Here is a 14,512-nt window from a genome sequence, read left to right as displayed (position 1 = left end):
ATAAACATGTAGTTTAATAAAACAGCATACAGTCTAGAGGTAAATCCACAAATGTATCGTCCACTGATTTTCGAGAAACGTACAAGGTAATTCAATAGCGAAAACATAGTGTCTTCTTAAAAAGTGCTGAAACACATTTAACATCTATATGGAAAAGAAAAAAGTGAACCTTAATCTTTAATCTACACCAGGGCCTGGCTCATCTCCTCGTCTTTGGAAGCTCCATTTCCCCCATAATGGAATTGGAAAGTTCCTTATGATTATTTAACAGTCGACGCTGAAGCGTGGACCCCTGACATGGGCCCTGGGCATCCAAAGAAGAAAGACACAGCCAAGCCCCCGAGCCCAACTGGCAGGAAACTGGGTGCAGTCGGTGAGCAGGAGACTCGGGCCGCTGCAGCCACGAGGCTGGGTGGCGGTGGGCCTGGAATTCGCTGCCGCCCGGTGCCTCCTAATGCCGGGTCAGCCTTCAGCTGGGCGGCCCACCTGGAAGACACCGCAGCTCCCCATGGCAGGGCCCTGGGGCCACCTCCCTCTGCACTGGTCTTGGGCCGGGTGTGGAGTGGTCATGTGATCCCTGGAGCCAGATCCCGGGGTTTCAACCCCAGTCCTTGCAGGATGAGCCAGGGGCCTTGGGCATTGCCCTGGCTTCGCTGTGCCTCAATTCCATCGTGGGTAAAACGGAGCGAGGGCAGAGCCTCCCTGATACTGCCCCGAGGACCCAAAGTTAATACAAGTGAGACTCGTTCAGAAAGGCCCTGCACAGGGTGAGTAGAGACAAGTGTCAGCCGGTGGGATTACTATGGCGTCACAGTGTCTACACGCAGAGGACTCTAGCAGTGAAAGCTTAGCCCTAGCCCGGCCCTCCCCTGCACATCCCAACTCTGCTGCAAACACGTCCCCAGCAAAACTCCAGATCCCACAACCCCAGGCTGCTCCCCTGCAGGAGGCTCACCTGCTTCCGTCACCAGGGACCTTGTCCTGCCCAGACCTGGAAACCTCAGAGCCTGTGTCAGTCCGGGCCGGCCAGGTCAGACTGCGGCAGCCCACAGGCCGGATCCCAGGGGCTAGAGTAGGAGCGCACAGCCAGCGCCCCACCACCATTCACGCAGTCTCTCCAGGACGCAGGCTGACAGAGGCTTCACCGCTCTGGCTCTTAAAGCTGCCGCCCAAGGGGACACGTATGTGCCCTCCTGTCCACATCACTGGCCGGGCTCACCCACACCCTGCCCGGTTTCTGAAGCAGGGATCCTGTGGGTGGCCGTGGCCAGCAGTGCCGCCTCCCGAAGCCGTCCCTGACGCCACCTTCTCACACCCAACTCCGATGATGCTTCCACACACCCCGCCGGCTCTGCCTCCGAGTGTACTTGGCGTTCCATCTCCTCTCACCACCTCTGCCACCCGACCCACGCCCAGGCCGCCGTATCCTTCAGAGACCTGCTGTCCCTGCCTGGCCATCCCCCCTTACCTCCTGCCCACAATCTGGTTCAATCCCACGACAGGGAGCTTTCAGAATTCAGGGTGGGCCAGGTCAGAGACCCCTTCCTTCCCGCCTCGCTCACCTGCTCCAGCCACGCTGTGATTCCTGGGAACCGGTGGCCAACCAGCACTCCAGCTCTGTGGGTCTGCCCCGTCTGTCCCAGTGCTCTTCCAGGGCAGCCTCACAGCCTCATTTCCTCACCTCCTGGGCCTCCCGTGGCCACCTTGCCCCTCCTGTGTCTGGCTGCCTCCTCACTGTGTTTCTTCCACAGACCCCACCCTTCTGCTGTAGCCTATAAGCCCCTGACTGCCCCCCACCCCCATCACAGGGAGGGCAGGGATCGCTGGCTATGCATGCCACTGCACACCTGGGCTCCAGGCCTGGCCTTGGTCCATGCCTCCCTGCCGGGAGCAATGGGAGCCGGCTGAGAGTCCCCTCACCTGGGGCACATGAGGACCTCAGTGGTCCTGGGGGGCCCCGTATCCTTTTGAGTTACAGACAAAAGCTGTGGCTCCTTCCCCAGAAAACACACAACCTGCAGATACCTGGGTGACCGCAGCGTGTAGGTCATGGCCACGGCCTCGGTCCCCACCGTGCAGCAGCAAGGCCGTCAGGGTTCCGGCTCAGGGCTGGGAGCAACCACCCTGGGACATGGGCCCAGCCTGGAGACAAGCCGCCTGGTATGACACAGACTGAGGTCCTGAGGCTGCTCGCCCGTCCCCACAGCAGGGCCCCCAGCCTCCTGGGGACCACCCTGGCTCCCCTGCTGCCCACAGCCTGGGCAAGGTTCACAGGCCTCCACCATGAACCCAAATCCAAACTCCCATGCCTTCCAGCTGGAAGCTGGGCAGCCCCTGCCTCCGTCCTGAGAAGGGCATGAGCCGTCTCCCCTGCACCTCAGCTCCCAACGGCCCCCTCCCTGGACGAGGCCCTCTCCTCCACCCGCTTCGGCACAGGACAGAAGATGATGTGGGTTTCAGGAATCACACACTGCAGAGGCCACCCGCCCCCCGACCTGGCCACACACCTCTCCGAGCAGCCCAGAGACACCGCAGCTTCTCATACAATGTCCTGGAGGCTTGTCAGGTGTGGGGATTCAAAATAATGTCCTCGGGTTGACCATTTCAAAGCAAACAGTGCACCATGGATTTCCCTGTGGCCTTACCTGTCCATCAGAAGCATGACTTTGAATTGCATCGCAGATTTTAAATTTCCTTGAATAACTGCCCAGTGTCAGACGCTGTCACACGTCTTGTGCTGCCACAACAGAATACCGTAGACTGTCATTTATAAAGGAGAGACATTTATTTGGCTCACCTTCCTGGAGGCTGGGAAGTCGAGGTGGAGGCAGCCCCTGGAGAGGGGCTTTACTGCGTCCTCCCATGGCAAGAGTGAAAGAGCCGCAAACAAAAGGGGCGGAATTCACCTTCCTAACAAGCCCACTCCCACGATCACAACACCGATGCACCCGTGGCGGCAGAGCCCTCGTGACCACACCGCCTCTTCCAGGCCCCACCCCTCAGCACTGTGGCCAGCCATGGGATCCAGCTTCCACCGTGTGAGCCTCTGGGGATGCTCTCAGGCCACGGCAGGCATGCAGGTGTGTCTCATGTTCTACCAATAATCGAAGGCTCTGATGCTCCTATTGCTTGTGTGATTTTTTAAAATTGTCAGGATCTGCCGGGCGCGGTGGCTCACGCTTGTAATCCCGGCACTTTGGGAGGCCGAGGCGGGCGGATCACGAGGTCAGGAGATCGAGACCACGGTGAAACCCCGTCTCTACTAAAAATACAAAACATTAGCCAGGCGTGGTGGCGGGCGCCTGTAGTCCCAGCTACTCGGAGAGGCTGAGGCAGGAGAATGGCGTGAACCCGGGAGGCGGAGCTTGCAGTGAGCCGAGATCGCGCCACCGCACTCCAGCCTGGGTGACAGAGCGAAACTCCGTCTCACAAAAAAAAAAAAAAAAAAAAAAAAAAAAAAATTGTCAGGATTACAGACTATCGGGATCATTTTTCACAATTTTCAATATTCCTTAAAGCAGCGCTTGTCACCTAGGTGGCCTCGATTCCTGTTCTTTGGGTGCAACTTGAAAGACGTGGCCGGCTCCTTACTGTGGGGGTGTGAGGGCTGGTGGTGAATGATCCCTGGTCACACAGCCAGAAGGGGCAGCGCCTGGACAGGGTCTTCTGGGAGGTCTGACTGTGGCCGCAGAGCCTGGGCCAGGGAGGGGGTGGGTGTCCTCTGGTCATCTCAGGATGGCTGCACCCACCTGCACCAGCTTCCTCTCCCACCCCACCCCCCCCAGGCCCCCATCGCCCCCACTGCCACTGCCTGCCCCCTTGCCACCTACTGCTCACCATAAGGGATTGCACTTGCCCCGTCTCCTCATGGCGCCTGCTCTGGGCTCAGAGGGCGGCTCACACACCCCTCCAGGTGCAGGCCACGCCCCTACCACAAGCCCCCCCTCCCTAGATATCCCCTCCTGCCCTGTCCTCAACGGCACACTTTCCCCTTCAGTGTCTGGGTGTCTGTCTTCTCAGGAGTCTCCGGGCTGCAGCAGGACAACGGTTGGGCCTTCTGGAATAATCCTGCAGCTGACTGGGTTCGGAGGTGCTGGGGGAGAATCACCAAGTGAGCGGAGTACACACGCGGGACGGGCATCCCGCCCAGGACACGCACCTGTGGCCTCAGGAACCCTTTCCCTTCACAGATCCCCAGCATCATCCTCTGACGTTGGCTTTCTCTTTGCAGCTGAGGAAACTCAGGCACAGAAGTCCTATCATCTGGTCACTTCCCGGGTGACTGCCCAGTAGAGCAGATTCAAACCCGACCTCCCAGCTCCAGAGTCCAGCTTCCACTCCCTGGGCTGCCGGGAACGGGTCTTCTGGGCCAAAGTCATTGCCAGTAACAAAATGTTTCCCCCGTTACGATCCCACCCACCTCATCCTGTAATCCCTGCCTGGGTGTGCTTTGGGAGGCCCTAAAACCAGGGCTACCCCAGGAGAGGCACAGCCTCGGCGTCTTTGTGGGCCCATTGTGACCAGTGGAGGGTCTTGACCACGAGTCGCCCGGGTTCTTGGTGTTTTGAACAAAGAATTGGATAAAATGCACAAACGAAGCAATGAAAGAGTTTAGCAAGGAAAGCACAGATTTACTGAAACCAAAGTACACTCCACAGAGCGGGAGCCAGCTGGAGCAAGCGGCTCAAGAGTGCTGGCTACAGAACTCTCTGCAGTCCAAATACCCTCTAGAGGTTTCCCATCGGTTACTTGGCCACACCCCACACAGCGCTGGCGGCCGGAGGGTACCCATCAGAGGTCCCCTCCACCCTTCATCTGTGACGCCTGCGAAGGGAGCAGCCCCAATCCCTCCTGCCTGCCCTCACCCACCATCAACCTGGGTGTGGATAGGTGGGGGCCTCCCCCCCACACTCAGTTTCTGGAAGCCAGCATGAATCAGCCCCAGGCTCCCTGCCTCCAGACCCCACTCTCCTGCCTCACAATGGCTTGTTTTGGAATCTTACTTATTGTTTGTGTGTGTGTGTGTTGTTTTTGTTTGTTTGTTTGTTTTTTAGACGGAGTCTCGCTCTGTCTCCCTGCGCTCTGGAGTGCAGTGGCGCGATCTCGGCTCACTGCTAGCTCCGCCTCCCGGGCTCCTGCCATTCTCCTGCCTCAGCTGGGACTACAGGCGCCCACCTAATTTTTTTTTTTTTTTTTTTTTTTTTTTTGTATTTTTTAGTAGAGACGGGGTTTCATCGTGTTAGCCAGGATGGTCTCAATCTCCTGACCTCGTGATCTGCCCGCCTCGGCCTCACAAAGTGCTGGGATTACAGGCGTGAGCCACCACACCCGGCCCCTATTGTTTTTAAGTATTTAAGTTTCTTTTTTTTTCTTTTCCAATTCTGCCTGTATTTGTGAGCCTGAGGCTGATTTTGGTGTTCTGGAGATTTAGGTTAGAACGTGAGGGTTTGTAGATGTGTGTCCAGGTGGGATTTCTGTGGAAAGGCTGGCGTGGTGGCTGTGGCTCAGTCTCAGCAGGGGCCCAGATGGCAGAGAGCCCCAGCACCGATCACAGGCAGGCCCGGGCCGGCCACCACTCCCCAGGAAGAGGGGCTGCCAGCCCTGTGGGCCAGGTTGATGAGACAGCTTTCCTGTAACCAACTGAGGGGCTTAGAACACCAGACATTCATCCTACCATGGCTGGTGGCAACCTCCTGTTCTCTGAAAACATTGTTCAAAAGGCTGATTTTGGTCTTTGGAGGCCCAAAGACCAAAATGAAGATGCTGGCAGGCTGTGCTCCTTCCAAAGTTCTAGCGGAGGCTCCATCCTGCCTCTTCCAGCTCCCGGTGGCCTCGGTCCTTCCTCAGCCTGTGGTGCATCACCCGGTCCTGCCTCCGCCTGCACACACCGCCTCCCCTCGGGCTGCTGCTCCTCTATCTGTCTCAAATTCCCTTCATATTTTCTCATATAAAAAAATTTCTCCTGACGTGTCACTGGGTGCAGGTCTCACGTGGATAATTCAGGATTGCCTCCTTGTCTCAAGATCCTTAATTACACCTGCAGAGACCGTTTCTCCAGATACGACCCCTGCACAACTCCAGGCACCGGGGTGCCTTTGGGTGGCCACTGTTCAACCTATGATGACAAATGCTGGCCAAGCCAGTGAGCAAAGTGGTACAGGTGATTTAACCTTTCTTTGAAGTCCACCGTCAGGGAGAGGGTGCATAACTCCTCACTCCCTACGTGTGGAAGAGAGGACAGTGAGGCAGGAGGAGAGAGAGCACCCTCCCGAGGAGAGAGGGGAGTGGAAATGCACCAAGGCTTGGGGTCCCGGCGGGATCCTGCACCCCAGGAAGGCACCGAGTGAGGACGGAGGAGATTGGAATCCAGCTGGGCTATAGTTCACAATGATGCATGCGTATCGGGTTAGTAGCTGTGACACATGCACCATGCAAACGGCACACGCTAATAACGGGGAAACTGGGTGGGGCGCAGGCAAACTCTCTAGACTGTCTTCTGCATTTTGATGTAACCTGAACTGTTGCAAAACATAGTCTATGAAGACTAAAAAATTGAGCTGGGTGCGGTGGCTCACGCCTGTAATCCCAGCACTTTGGGAGGCCAAGGCGGGTGGATCACTTGAGGTCAAGAGTTCAAGACCAGCCTGGTCAATATGGTGAAAACCTGTCTCTACAAAAAACACAAAAATTAGCTGGGTGTGGCGACGTGCGCCTGTAGCCCCAGCTACTCGGGCGGCTAGGGAATCAACTGAACCCAGGAGGTGGAGGCTGCAGTGAGCCGAGATTGAGCCACTATACTCCAGCCTGGGCAACAGAACAAGACACCCTCCCCAACCCCGCCAAAAAAAAAAAAAAAAAGACTAAAAATTAGAAAAAAAGAAGGCATGCATAGGTCAGAAGTGGAGAGAGAAGCCACAGGCACCCACATCCCCCATCCCCAACAACACACACGACCCCAGCCCTGCACCCCCAGCCCGGCGAACCCAGGCCTTGCGCCCTGCACACCCACTGTGCTCTAGGCACCCCCAGCTGTCCTCCCGGAGGCAGGGGGCACCGGCATGGTCACAGGTGTGAATGTCTACCTCCAGCCCACCTCCAAGCAGGGAGCATGGAATGGCTGCTCCCAAATCCCAGAATGAGGGGTTCTGCTGCAGGGCGGGATCAGGATCCCCAAACCTCGAGCGAACTGCATGTAAGTCTACTGAGCAAGCGGCCCGCCAGGACCTGCAGGAGACCCTCGCTGCTAGGAGAAGGCGGAGATGACTTACCCTCAGCCGCTGCAGCCGCTGGGGCTGGGTGGGGCTGGAGCAGCTGTCTCCCGTCATGCTTGATGCATCCGCCCCGAATCCAACGGCGCGTGGCAACCTCCTGTTCTCTGAAAACATTGTTCAAAGGACTGATTTTGATAAAAGGGGCTCAGGGCAGCCACTGTGAAAGAGACGTGTGTTTGTCTAAATTATTTAGAGTGAGGGAAGCGGGCTCGGGGGCAGGAGGCAATGAAGTTCCCTTCTGAATCTCATTTCAGTCGGCCAGGCTTGGAGCCGGTAGGCTGCTCCCCCAGGAACGCTTGTGGCTGCAGGCAGAAGGCTCCTCAAGCCCCCAGGAACCCCTGGGAAGAGCAGGGCCCCCCAGAGCGAGTCCCAAGCCTGTGGGAAGAGGGGGCCGAGCTGAAGGTACACAGGGCCGGGGTCAGGGGAGCTGGATCAGGCGTGAGTCTGGCCTCGCCTCTCCAATGCACCGAGATGAGGAAGTGGCCAAGAAATCCAGTCCAGAGCTTTCTTCTTAAACAGCAGATGCTGGTGAAATCGATGAATCTGTGGATTCCTAACACAGGAAATGGGCGACACGGAGATGCTGTCTGGAGGAGGATGGGTCCCGAAACCCCTGCCCAGGCTGCCCTGAGCCCATGCCCCCTCCAACATCTCTGAACCCCACATCTCCATCCTCTCTGTCATGGCCGTTTCTGCTCCATCCCCTGCACCCCAGGACTCCAGACCCTTCCAGACGCCCATAGCGGACACCAGACAAGGCCGGGCTAGGCCAGCAGGGATCCTGGCAGGACCTGTCTGGCACCCACGTATCTGCCCTGCCTGGGGAAAGGCCTTTCAGGGCACCATGTGACCCAGGCTCGGACTGTAGGGCAAAGTCCAGGGGGCCTGGGATTCAGAGGCCACAAAGCTCAGGTCCTGCCATCCCAGCACCAGGCTAGGGACAGAATTGGGAAGGGGTTGGGGCGCTTCTGCTGTGCGGGCAGCCTGAGGGTTTCAGGGAAAGAAACAAGGTGAGGAGCAGATACCTGGATCCCACGGAAATGGTTGCAGAGTCAGCCCTTGCCAGATGCCTCACTCCTCACGCCTCACCTCCTGTATCCTCACTCCTCACTCCTCACCTCCTCAAATCCTCTCTCCTCACTCCTCACTCCTCATCTCTTCACATCCTCTCTCACTCCTCACCTCCTCACTCCTCACTCCTCATCTCCTCACATCCTCTCTCCTCACTCCTCACCTCCTCACTCCTCACCTCCTCGCCTCCTCACTCCTCACCTCCTCACTCCTCACCTCCTCACTCCTCACCTCCTCACTCTTCACTCCTCACCTCCTCACCTCCTCACTCCTCACCTTCTCACTCCTCACCTCCTCACATCCTCTCCTCACTCCTCACCTCCTCACTCCTCACCTCCTCACATCCTCTCCTCACTCCTCACCTTCTCACTCCTCACCTCCTCACTCCTCACTCCTCATTCCTCAATCCTCACCTCCTCACTCTTCACCTCTTACCTCCTCACTCCTCACCTCCTCACTCCTCATTCCTCACTCCTCACCTCCTCACATCCTCTCCTCACTCCTCACCTCCTCACCTTCCTCATCCTCCTCTCCTCCTCACCCTCGGCCGCTATTTTCTGCAGAGCCTGGGCTTCACTCTGCGGCTCCTAGCTTGCCTTTTTCTTAGTCAACAGTGAACCCCAGGCCAGCTGCAGCACCTCATATTGTGATGTAACTCGGGCAAGGGCTGGACACAGAGCTTTTACCATGCTTCCTGTCACTGAGAGCAAAACAGAGCTGTGGGGGTCTCGGCTTCCCCCACTACACAGCGGCTTCCCCCACTGCACAGCAGCTTCCAAGCTGCAGGGAGAGCGGGAGTGCACGGGCACCAAACAGCGCCTCTTGGGGGTGTTGCAGTGGATTTTTTAACAAATAGTTTCCTCTCCTTTATTCTAGGTCCTAGAAGAACTGTGCCTCACCTCCGTCTCTCTGCGTCTGTCTGCTCCCTCTACTCCCCAGGCCTTGCTGTCAGCACCGGCAACAGAGCTGTCCCTGCTGTGGTCTGGAGAAAGTTCCAGCCAGGCCCTCTGTGGTGCATCTATCCCTTGGGGTGGGGCATCCAGGGTATTGAATCTACAAAAGTGCATCCATTTCACTTCCAAGTCAGCTCTGTGCACACCAAGCTGTGTGCAGGATAGGCTACCCTAGAGAGCCTGGGTACCCACGCAGCCTTCCACGAAGCCCCACCTACATGGCTGCTGCGGGTTTTCCTTATCCTGTGCTCACCGGGAAGGCTGGCAGATCCACACCAGAAACCATGGGCTGGGGAGAAGCAGGGCCTTGGTGCTAGAGAGATCTGCCCAAGCATTCTTCTGCAAGCCCCCAGACAGAGGAGTGAGCAAGCCTCAGGGGCATGACAGGTGCTCAGGAGAGAGCAGGACACACACAGAACCTGGAGAGAGCCAGAGGAGGGACCAGCTGCAGAGAAGCCCATCGCCTGCCAGCACTGACGTGGACGTTGGGACAAGGTCAACCCCCAGCCCAGGGCTCCTCCTGCTGCTCTCAGCCTGGCCTGCTGTGCACCGTTCAGCTGGGCAGGGCTGCAGATGTGCCCTGTGTGCTTGTGCTCCAGCCGCACCAGCCCTGGCTCCCAGTGCTCACTGGGTCCCCACTGCAGCAATGGAGCAGTGAGGAGACCAGTTTGGAGCCATCTAGACCCACCCCGCCCTGCGGCGTCTCAGTTGCATGCTGAATTGGGCACGTTCTGCAAACTCTATGAGCCTCGGTTTCCTCACCTGTACAATGGGGATAGCAGGATTCCTGTGGACAGCCCAAGGCATACCTGTCCTTCAGTAAATGCTGGTAAACAGCGTAAAATAGAGCTGGGAAAGATTAAAAAACAGAGCCAGCGTCCAGAGCAGGGCCTGCCCGTCGTTGGTGTTTATGTCGCCGTAGCAGCGACCAGGCAGGTAGGTGACTTGCTCCTGGGGGCAGGCCCCTGTTGAATGACCTCCCAGGATGAAGAGCAGATCCCACCCCCTTAGTCCCCAGAACTCCTCACCTTGCAGCCCACTCCTCACACCAGGTCCTCTTCCCTGCAGGTTTCTGCTGGTGCCCCAGCCCTGCAGATTCCTCACTCCCACGCCTCAGCCTGAGAATCCTTCCTCCGGAAACACAAGGTGAGCACCTGTGACATGCAGATTCCCCAGGGTCTTTTCCTCATCAGCCCCATGCCCGATGCTGTTGTTCGCCTCTCTACAGGTGGGAAATGGAGACCCAGAGTGGTCAGGAGGCAGCTCCAGGGAGGCAGAGTTCCGAGCCACATTTGTGCCTGTCTGTCTCCAAAACCCAGGTGGCCTTTCCAGGGCGAAGGTGTCTGAGTGTCCCTGAGGCCCAGCAGGTGGCTGTGTCAGGAGATCTGAGCAGCCCTGGCCCTGGTGTAAAGAAAGCCTGGGACTCTATTGCCAGAACCTAAGGGGTAGGTCATTGGCAGAGGCAGGGGCAGGCACAGCGCAGAGAGGCGGCCCAGAGGCACCTGACACTTAGGAGCGTGGATGCTGACTCTGCTGGGGGCTTTGACCCTGAGGGAAAGTCACTAAGCCATTGTCGTGTTCTAAAGCATACATCTCAGAATCTCAGGGTCTGCAGAAGACTTTGGGGACCTCAGTTCCCCGCCCTCCCATGCTTCCCCCCGAGCTGGAGCCCCACCTCCCCACCTCCCTACCTCCCCATTGTCCTCGGAGTCCCCGTCTGGCCTCTCTTAGTCCCCTGGGAAGTTCACAACATTTGCAGTCCCATATCCCGGAACAAGCAGCTGGGCCTGTCCCTGGGGCGGTGGGAGGTACGCTGGCTCCACAGCTGCAGGACGGGATCCGGGTTCCCGGGTGTCCGCCCTTCTCTGAAGAATATATACCCATCCTGGTGAAACCATAAAATCCTCACCATACGGCCGGGCGTGGTGGCTCATGCCTGTAATCCCAGCACTTTGGGAGGCCGAGGCGGGTGGATCACGAGGTCAGGAAATCGAGACCATCCTGGCTAACATGGTGAAACACCGTCTCTACTAAAAATACAAAAAATTAGCCGGGCGTGGTGGCGGGCGCCTGTAGTCCCAGCTACTCAGGAGGCTGAGGCAGAAGAATGGCGTGAACCCAGGAGGCGGAGCTCGCAGTGAGCAGAGATCGCGCCACTGCATTCCAGCCTGGGCGACAGAGCGAGATTCTGTCTCAAAAAAAAAAAAAAAAAAAAAATCCTCACCATACGACAATGCTGACGGCAGCCGTGGGCCACCGAGCTGTTTCTCGATTCCCCGTGCCCACACTTGGCCCAGAGTATCACACCTAGTCCTTCCCGCAGTGTGTGCCATTGGTATGAGCCCCATGTCACGGATAAGAGGCACAGAGGCAGAGTGCTGGTAGCCTGTGCCCTGGTGGCAGCCCGGGGTTCCCTGGTCGTCCTGATGCCAAAGCTCACCAGCTTCCCTGTGCTGTCCCCTCTCAGAAAGCTGCCTGCAATGCGCCTGTGGGGGCGGGGGGGTGGCGCATGTGTGCCTGGGAAACGTGCCTGTGCCGCTGTAGATGACATCGGACTCGCCCCCTCCTGCAGGAGGCAGCCTGGGGCTTCTGGCTCACCTCTATTCTGGCTGGCAGGAGCCAGCCCTTGTCAAGGCTGTCTCGGCCGCTAGAGCTCGGCTTCAGGTGTGAGCCCGTGCCTAGGACATGGGCAAGTCCGCAGCAGAGCCAGTGCATGCCGGGCCTCAGAGCCTCCTGTGTGATGGGAGCCCTCACCTGCTCTACTAAAAACACAAAAAATTAGCCGGGCGTGGTGGCGAGCGCCTGTAGTCCCAGCTACTCGGAGAGGCTGAGGCAGGAGAATGGCGTGAACCCGGGAGGTGGAGCTTGCAGTGAGCTGAGATTGCACCACTGCACTCCAGCCTGGGCGACAGAGCGAGACTCCGTCTCAAAAAAAAAAAAAAAAAAAAAAAGAGTGGCGCAGCTCTCAGGAGGGGTCACCTCTGCCTTAGGCTCAGCTCAGCCAGACAGGCTAGCCTCTTACACTGCACACAGTAGGTGCTCAAGAAGGAGTTTTTGGTAATAAATTAATGAAGGAAGGAGGAAGAGAAAGGAATATAGGGGAGGAAGGAAGGGAGGGAGGGAGAAAAGGAGGAAGGGAGGGAGGGGGAAAGAAGGGAGGGAGGGAGGGACAAAGGGAGGAAGGGAGGAAGGGAGGGAGAGAGGGAGGGAGGAAGGAAGAGAGGGAGGGAGGAGGAAAGACGGGAGGGAAGAAGGGAGGAAAGGAGGGAGGGAGGGAGGGAGGGGGAAAGGAAGGGACAGAGGCAGGGAGGGAGGGAGAGAGGAAGGGAGGAGGGAGGGAGGGAGGAAGGGAGGAAATGCTCTTTGTCCCAGCAGCCTGCTCTGAGCAAGGCCCTGGAAGCCACACGTCTCTGCTCTGTGGCTCTGGGCGCGCTGGGTCCATGGAGGTCCACAAGGGCTCAGCAGGGTGTCCTGGAACCACAAGAACAGGATGGAGGTTGTGACCAGGGCAGAGGCCCCTTGGACAGTGACCCTGAGGCAGCTCTCCAGGGACACAGGGTCAGGACGGGGGTTGGGATGAAGGAGGCAGTGCAGACAGGAAAGCTGGCCTGGACCCAGCCCCCTGCACATCAGTGCAGCTGCAACCCCCGGCCTCCACCTCCCCACAGCCCTCCTGTGCTGCAGGCTCCGAGATCACGGCCTTCCCCACGGCCATGTGACAGGGCCATGGTACTGGGGAAAAGAGCGGCAGCAGCATTACGTGTGCAATTGGGAAAATTATGGACATTATTGATATTTATAAAAAGACAATTTTTTCCAAAACTATGTCTACGAAGAGCCATGGGTCACTTTTTCCTGTGCCTGGAGTCTCCTCTGCAATGGAAGACGGCAAGGATCCTTGGAGAGCCGCCGACTCCACATCCTAGGGAGGAAATAGCTGGAAACACCTAGAACATCCTGTTTTGCCAGAAAGCAAGGATGCTTTCCAGACACCAGGGTTTGTTCCAGAAGGACAAAGCATCCTGCTTGAAGGCTCTCCCTCCTGCCAAGTTATAATAATCTGAGCACAAAAACAATAACAATTACAACACTGGTTAATTAAATCAGTTGAGTTTCAGAAGGTCTCTCGGTCCGTAAGGCTCCTCACAGGAGGAAAGTTAACACACAGCGTGCCACCCCTCATGGTGCGGGCTGCAGACTTCCTCCCTAGGGAGGGAACGAGGCCAGGGCTGCCCTGCTGGACACAACCCAGGCCCAGCCGTGAAGGTGCTCCAGGAGCCTGTTCCGGCCTGTGCCACATCCAGGCTTGGATGGGGCTGGAGATACTGGCCTTGCATCCTTCTCACTCCTCTCCACTCCCCGTAGGCTGGACCTGCACCTGCCAGGTGGCCATGGCCTCGGCGTGGGAGCAACATGGGGAGACCTGGGTTCCTGAGTGGCCATGACCATCAGCCTAAAGCAATCAGTTCAGGATTGTTACGTGGGAGCAACAATTGTCCAGCTCCTTCAAGCTGCTGCATCCAGGGTTCTCTTCATTCCATTACGGATATAACCTAAGAAATGGTGACAGTAAAGAGTCTCATACAACATGTCCCATTTTTATTAATTTTAATAAACAGGAGAAATTGAATATACACGGGTAGTTCATTTGTTGAACTAAGCTTCTATCTGCTTATAAAGGTTGGATATACGTTTGCTTTTCTAAGAGGAGAAGAGCGTTTGCAGGAAACTGAGACAGCAGTGTCTGTGTTAAGAGTAGGAAGGCAGGGCCTGCTCCAGAACCTGCCCCCACATCCCAGAGACCACGGTGCCCCCAGGGTGGCCTGCCCGAGCCCATATCCCAAAAGGCAGAGCTTGTTCAGAGGCTCCGTCCTTCAGCACCCAAGACAAGATACCTGCCAGTGCTAATGACCAGTCCATGTATAGCAGTCTGGGCCAGGGAACCCCAGGGAGGAAAACCACAAGGCACTCCCGTGGACTGAAGGTTTGCATCCCCACCAGATCCCCTGTGGGATGGTGTATTGGTCCGTTCTCACACTGCCAATAAAGACATACCTGAGACTGGGTAAGTTATTAAAAAAAAAAAAAAGGCTTAATTGACTCATATTTCCATATGGCTGGGGAGGCCTCGGGAAACTTGCAATCGTGGCAGAAGGGGAAGCAAACACATCCTTCTTCACATGGCAGCAGTAAGGAGAAGTGTGGAGCAAAAGAGGG

General features: G+C 57.2%; 1 long non-coding RNA gene across 1 annotated transcript; it reads left to right on the top strand.

The window, feature by feature from the left end:
• Positions 1 to 9,102: 9,102 nt before the first annotated feature.
• LOC129464673 (uncharacterized) lies at positions 9,103 to 13,929 on the top strand. The gene is made up of 3 exons (XR_008651658.1): positions 9,103 to 9,790; positions 10,364 to 10,441; positions 13,661 to 13,929. It is a non-coding gene; the product is annotated as an uncharacterized lncRNA (long non-coding RNA).
• The last annotated feature ends 583 nt before the right edge of the window (positions 13,930 to 14,512 follow it).

Source organism: Symphalangus syndactylus, chromosome 16 (genome assembly GCF_028878055.3).
Source record: "Symphalangus syndactylus isolate Jambi chromosome 16, NHGRI_mSymSyn1-v2.1_pri, whole genome shotgun sequence".
NCBI classification, from domain to species: Eukaryota; Metazoa; Chordata; class Mammalia; order Primates; family Hylobatidae; genus Symphalangus; species Symphalangus syndactylus.
The sequence above is the reverse complement of the archived record's forward strand: the minus strand, read 5'-3'. Positions and strand labels throughout refer to the sequence as shown.